Source organism: Austrofundulus limnaeus, unplaced genomic scaffold (assembly GCF_001266775.1).
Source record: "Austrofundulus limnaeus strain Quisiro unplaced genomic scaffold, Austrofundulus_limnaeus-1.0 Scaffold178, whole genome shotgun sequence".
Classification (NCBI taxonomy): Eukaryota; Metazoa; Chordata; class Actinopteri; order Cyprinodontiformes; family Rivulidae; genus Austrofundulus; species Austrofundulus limnaeus.
The window spans coordinates 1,006,213-1,013,305 of NW_013952580.1; the positions used below are offsets into that span (position 1 = coordinate 1,006,213).

Genomic DNA, 7,093 nt, shown 5'->3' on the forward strand with positions numbered 1-7,093 from the left:
CCTACAGATGACACCATCCTGCTGCAGAATGAGGTTTGAAATAGTTGTTGGAGATTTGTGAATCTGCACCATCGTAAGTCACTTTTTGTAATAGTATAAACGAGAGTTTTATATTGTGTGCTTTGACTTTAGTTTTTTGTTTTGTTTTTCCTCCCCTGTATGGAGAGAAAGAGAGGAGAGTTCTTTGAATAAACGGAGACAAGTTCCCTTGCTCCAAACTTATTTAAGTCTGTGGTTCTCTCAGTGTGCAGGTTTCCAGCCCTCATAGCTCACACGTTACAGTGAGAACTAACTGAAGGAGGTAAAAAAAATTGATCCTTTTTGTTCGAGCATCACTTTTCTGTTTCTCTGTCAGGAGTTAAGTAAGGATTTTATCTTTTCTTTTTTTGTAGGTAAATATATGGTTAAGTAGATAGTTTTGTTTGACAATACTTTAACTTAAATAAAACTAGCAACACATTACATTGTTTTATTTACTTTAAAGAAGTGAGGAGTAGGGAGACGAAAAATTGTGTTTTTGATACTGAGACTGGATGAGTAGATCTCGGCAAACTACCGACTTCAAAAGTAGCTCTTGGTTTAAAAAAGGTTGGGCACCCCTGGTGTAAAATATGTTTTGATAGCTGCAAGAACATCTTATCACAATCATGAATGCAAAGAGACTATTTCTCATTTGTTTATCCATGTTGCTTATGTGTTGTTGTTTTTTTACTCTGGTAGTAAAAGTAAAGCAGGGTGTGTCCATTCACAGTCCATGGCATAAGTGTCATTACAAAACTACATAATGCAAAATAAATTGGTTGTTTTCGAATTGAATGATTTATATTGGTAGGACCATAAACCCAGAGTTAAGATTTCTACTGGCACACATCTTGTGGACTTTACATGTGGAAATCACATTTAGTTTCGCTCACATTTCCCATGAGATTGTACAATATTTTCAAAAAGTTCATATAATCTCCTGGGTCCACATGTGGAAAACATGGTAAACTGTGTTTTTCATGAGGGAATTAAAGAGGGTTTCCTCAGATTTTCACAACAAAAGCCTCAGTGGGTTTGTTCAGGACAGAACTGTTATAACGAGTAAAGTGAAAGCTCTGTGTTCTGGGTCTCTGGTTTTATTTTTATAGTGGAACTACAATTTTGTAGGAGTTACAGACTCACGCAACAGATCATGTGACACATGTTGCAAGAGCAAGTCAAATGATCGCAGTTATTTAGCTACTATAACAACAAATGCTTGTTTCTTTTCATTTCACTTTATAGTTTATTTACATCAGGATAAGTGTTAAGTATTAATGAGTACAGTACACTTCAACATTTACAGCCAAGGCTAAATTAACATAACAGTATAAAAAATGTAAATACAGTTTAAAAATAACATTACACCTATTATAACAATACATAAAACAAGATTAAAACGAAGTACAATAACATCATTAAAAGAAAAGAGACATTTACTCAGGATTACGAAACTGGTTTGCTCTCAGAAACCGTTTTGGTCTTGATCAAAAAATGATCTGTCAGAAATCAATTTGAAATTTGCTGGTAGGGGAACATCACAAAATCCTTCAATCAGAAAAAGCAGATTGTCCCCGGGACATTTAATGAAAAGGAACCTTACAGTTCCAAAAGGCTGCCACAAGATGCTGAGCATGTGGATCTGAGAGGAACCAGAAGGTCTCCACGCACCTGAGGAGTTTGACTTTTAAGCATTTAAAAATAATTACAATTTTTCAAAATGCATCACATTTACTTTCTTGAGAAGATGTGATTGGATTTTTTTTGTCCAAAATCTCAACTGCTCTGATATAAATAATTCTTACAGGTTTGATGGTTGTAAAAGTTGCTTGAGACCAATAGGTTACACAATAACTTAAAGAGGACTTTATGCAGTTGCTGGAAGAGTGTTCAGTTTGTTTTACTAATCATTGCTTATTTATGCAAAGTGCAACTGCTTCCATTTACATCAACTGAGAGATACTGATCCAAATAGGCACCTACTCTAAACTAAAATACCATATTTATTCAAGTATAATAAGTAAAATTTAATCCATAAAATCATCCATAAAATTGGGGGGTAGTACTATACTCAGATAAATATTTTTACTTATGTAATTTCACTGAAATATCGGCTTCATTCACAAAATTATTGAGTCCCGAAATGAGACTGCATCGTAAAAAGCAGTTGAAGCAAGCTTACCTCTGACACTTCTCCGTGCTTCAGAGCGAGATAATAACAGATCCAGGCAGGCGAGATGATGTGGAAAAAAAGGGGAAAAAGCAGTCCTGCAGCTCAGTAATGATAACAAACTAATGACATTAGTGTGTGACCGGGTCGCGCCTCGAACAACAAACACATGTTCATCTGTAATGACTGCCGTCTACCCGTGTTCTGAAACGGTTTGTATCCCTGAAAAAACGTTTCCCCACCAGAGGGGGCGCTCGCGAGTAGGAAGTAATCTGCTTTCCCCCCACAAGATGGTCCAAATCTCATGTAAAGTCTCTGACTTTTGTGTTGGTGCCTCCTGGTGGACTATATGTAAAATGCCAGAATTCATATGATGCTGCTACAGCTGATATATATTTGTTGTCAAAATACCTTTTAGTACATATGTTGTTAAAATAAAATGAACAGTCCAATGATCATTTTACTGATATGTATAAAGACTGCAAAGGCTGAAAAATCTTGGTCTGTATGAAACTGGAGATAGTTCGAGGATTAATTTTTTTTATACTTTTTAAGCTCAAGGTGGGGGGGGGGTCGTATTATGCATGAGATCGTATTATGCATGAGATCGTATTATACATGAGATCGTATTATACATGAGATCGTATTATACACGAATAAATACGGTAAGTCCCAATTTTGAAGGCGGAGCGATCTCCACTGGAGGGCAGGAAGTAAAATATCTATGGAGGAAACTATTGTAGAGTCTGTATTGTATGGATTTAGATCCTATTTCAAGACAGATAACAGCAATTTGTTCACAAATATGTCAGACATGACTCGTCTGATGAAGATGAATGAGTTTTCGACAGAACCTAATGATTTTCTGAAGCTGTCGGTACCACACACGTCTTACATCACCAGCAGGTGGTGCCAAATAATAACCAGCAAAAGTTTATCTGATGAATAATTCCACATGTAAGGGTCAGCTTACACTTATAACAGGGTTATAAGAGTAATTTAATTATCAAGGATCTCTTATTTTTGGATAAACATTTCTTTAGTGCAAAAATGAATGGACACAAAAAGCAACTCTCAGTCGGTGAATGTTGATTTGAACCATAATATGCGATCATTTATTTTACAAATCATACAAAATTGACTATAGAGTACACCTGATTGTGAACAATTAATTTCCTATAAAAAGTTTTGGGACCAACAATAACGAGCTTCTAACTTCTTAATTGTTAACCACACTTAAATAGAAACACAATCGTCAGCTTAGATGTTAAATACCAGACATTTGAGGCTGTTTATCTTAGGAGTTGGCAAGGTTAAGAAAACGGATAGAAGAAAAAAGCTAGCTTTTTTATACTTTATCTTAAATAATGTGGGTTTTAACCAGAAGGGCGAAGCGTTCTGTGCTCAGCTTCGGTCAGACCTCGACGTCACACACAGCCAGCTTTTACCTTGAGATGATGCTCTGTCACCTGCCAGGTAGTTGAGGGTGCTGCTGGAGAATCTGTCTTTAGACCGTCGAACAGGGGACCCCAAGGCGTGCTCTTTGACTCGTTTACGTCCACGTCAGCGGTAACCAGAAGACAAGGCCTCGACTGGAACCCAGGTTGTAAATAAAACTTCCGTCTGGAGAGTTTCTGAAGGTGGATAAACCAGGCGTTGGTTTTCCACACTGTGAGGTTTCCCCGTTGGCGTGAAGGGGCCAAACCTGACACAGTTTTCAGCTTTTGATTCCCCGGAGAGAATCTAGCTGTCACAGTGACTGACGGCGGTCAGTCACCTTTACTCTCTGTCTTTTCTCAGTGAGACAGACGGGCGGAAACTGTTAGTTCCTAAAAGCTTAGAGAATCTATGGTCCGCCCTCCAGAAGGTTAGATTAGAAAAAGAAATTATCAAGGAAAGTGTTAGTTTCAGAACTCGCTGTGCCTCCTGAAACAAAACAAAGATTATTTGCTGCTGCTGTGTGGTTCAGAACAACACATTTCATGACCCATTTAAATTATCTGATGAGCACTTAATTAAAACATAACTGAAAGAAAAATGAATTGCTTCAAGTTCAAAACATTTGCAAATATGATTCAGACAAGTAAAACATTGATATTTCATCAACTTAAACCATAAGATTATTTTAGTTAAATAAGAATTTTTCCAACAGAAAAACCATACATAACTGAAATCATACTGAGGGAGAAAAGAGATCTGTCCTCTCTTCTCCTGTAACTTTGATAAACARTCTCTGATTATCAAAATGCGTAATACTTTCAGTTAAGAGAACGCTAAATCAAATAAGAGAATTTTCTTCTGTTTTTATCTGATTTAGAAGTAAAGTGGCCTTGGGTGACCTAAATACAGTTCTAAGTGGAACAGTCTTGTCCACTAGAAGGCCCATCAGAGGACTGAGAGTCCAAGACAGTTCCTTGATAATTTGACTCGAGTTGACCCCTACACACACGATTCTGCCCAACCCAAAGATGAAAAATGTAGAAAGCTCACAGAACGACAACGTAAAAAGTGGATTTTAAACCGTCTGCGGTCGAGAGGAGCAGGATGTCGATGTCTGCAGGCAGCTGTCACTACATCAGAGGTATGTTAGCTGCTAACTTGTTTTAGACGTTATGTTTATAATGATTGTTTATTTAGTAGTGAGTATTAAGTTACTGGTAGTTTAATGTGGACCTCATCTGGACTTTAGGCTGCCCTAGTTCTGTGTCGTTAGGTGCTGGATGTTTGTTGACGTTAGCCGCTACTGTTAGCATGATCTTAACAAATAAAACAATATCAGAAAAAAACACTCATCCTGGCAAAAAACAAACGATAATCATCGTGGAGCTGTTTGGTACCGAGGTTGTGGATCCACCCGCTGAATAAAAAGTTCTACACCTCCAGTTGTTTACGTGCTTTCATCAGCTGTTCGGTATAGTTAGCATTCAGTTAGAGCCGCACCGTCTGCCCCAGCAGACCGGTAACGGACCGTAGAGTCCGCTCGGTGCTCGATCTTCTTCTCTTCCCTCTTATTATTGAAATAATGAATCACCTACTTCCTCATCAAAGTCCTCACTCTGTCTCCGACTGTTTTTCCTCCATCTCTGCCTTCGAGCTCCTCTCCTCTCTGCAAAGGTTCTGACTGCGGCTCGGTCCATCTGTCCGCAGCTGGAGCTCCTCCATGTTCATCACCTTTTTTTCCCTTTTTTTGGCATCAAAGTCTCTAAAAATAATTAACTGAACTTTACTGTAACTACAAAATATAGTTATCTGAAATTTATTAAATTTGTTATATTTGTATATCTCATTGCTGACTTCCGATTGCTGTCTCTCCATCGCAGCCGAACTTTATTCAACTTCCGCCTCTTTGTTATTTTTATCCTCCTGTAGATTTTTTGCCGCTTGTCCAATAATTTCAGGCATCAGTCAGAAAGGAGTTTGGGGGGTTTACTACACAGGATTTTATCCATTTTGTCACATAACTGGTGTATTTTCTTTTGAATTTAGCTCAGCCAAAGTGAAACAGGAAGTGGCATCAAAGGGAATTCTGGTCTTTATTTATTAAAACAATGTTATTTGAACTCTGACTCTTCTTCATCTCTCTGATAGTGACTGTAAACCATTTAAAGAAACATTAGACTCTTCTCTACAGTCTGTGTTGTTAACTATTGTAGCAACACTCTGTTTACATTCAGACATTCCCCTTTGACATCACCTCCTGTTACTGTACATGCAAATTTCTCAACAACTGTTCATCTCAGCGGTGTGAAATTTTAAAATGCAATATGTTATAATGTGTTCTTTCTAAAAAAAATAACTTATATTTATTTCCATTATTTGATGTCACTGGAACTTTAAGTCTGTGTAGTTTAGGCCACCTTCACACTGGATGGTGACCTCACAACGATGCAAACAATCAAGCAGAACGTGGTTGGATCTTTGGGGATGTAATAAAAACACTCTGCTGCTCATTAGAGCTTGAATGGTCAGAGATGATTTATTACTGTGATAACAGCACATCGAGGATGCAGCAAATCCATGATGGGAATCCTGTGTGGACAGTTACAAATAAATAAACACATTTTATGCCAGTTGTATATTTATAAATCATATCCTTTAACAGTATTCACACCAGTCTTTAATTTTTGATGCCTGAGGAACATTTTGGACTGCAGCAGCAGAATGACAATTACAATCAGTCTTATTTTTCTTTAGGTTGTTGTTCTGCAGGGATTGTCACAGCAAGAAAACTTACACAAAAGGGGTTGTCAAATGTTTTACATCAGACCCACAACTTCAGAGGCTCTGAAGCTACTGAAGCTCCCAGTCTTGATTTGGGAAAATGCAATCTGTGATCTAAGACCAGATTAAAACAGATAATGCTTATGGGGTGCCGTTTGTAAAGTTGCAGTCAAAAATTACCACCAATATTTTTGTTTTATTTTGCTTTTTATAAGATAAAAAGAACAGATTTATTTTTCAGAGTCAGTTTTTCACCATATGATCCATACATTTATAAATGTCATAGTTTATAAACTAAATATTTAACTTACAAATTAAACATTTAGTTGACAAGCTAAATATTTAACTAGTGACTTAAATATTTAGTTTTGAGCTAAATATTTAGCTTGCAACTGAAATATTTAGCTAGCTACCTAAATATTTAACTTGAATATCTAGCTAGCTACCTAAATATTTAGGTTGCAATTTAGTTAAATATTTAGCTAACTAAATAACTTGCTGTATAAATATTTAAGTTGCAACCTAAATATTTAGCTCAAAACTAAATATTTAAGTCACAAGTTAAATATTTAGCTTGTTAACTAAATATTTCATTTATAAGTTAAATAGTTTATAAACTATGACATTTATAAATGCATGAATCATATGGTGAAAAACTGACTTTGAAAAATATATCAATTC

At 36.5% G+C, this 7,093-nt stretch overlaps 1 protein-coding gene across 1 annotated transcript in view; it reads left to right on the forward strand.

Annotated features, from left to right (window-relative positions):
- The first annotated feature begins 1 nt into the window (after position 1).
- opn5 (opsin 5) overlaps positions 2 to 7,093 on the forward strand; it is a 105,892-nt gene continuing 98,800 nt past the window's right edge. The window contains exon 1 of the mRNA XM_014017899.1: positions 2 to 33. The gene's annotated coding sequence lies outside the window, so the exon portion shown is untranslated. The remainder of the gene's footprint in view (positions 34 to 7,093) is intronic.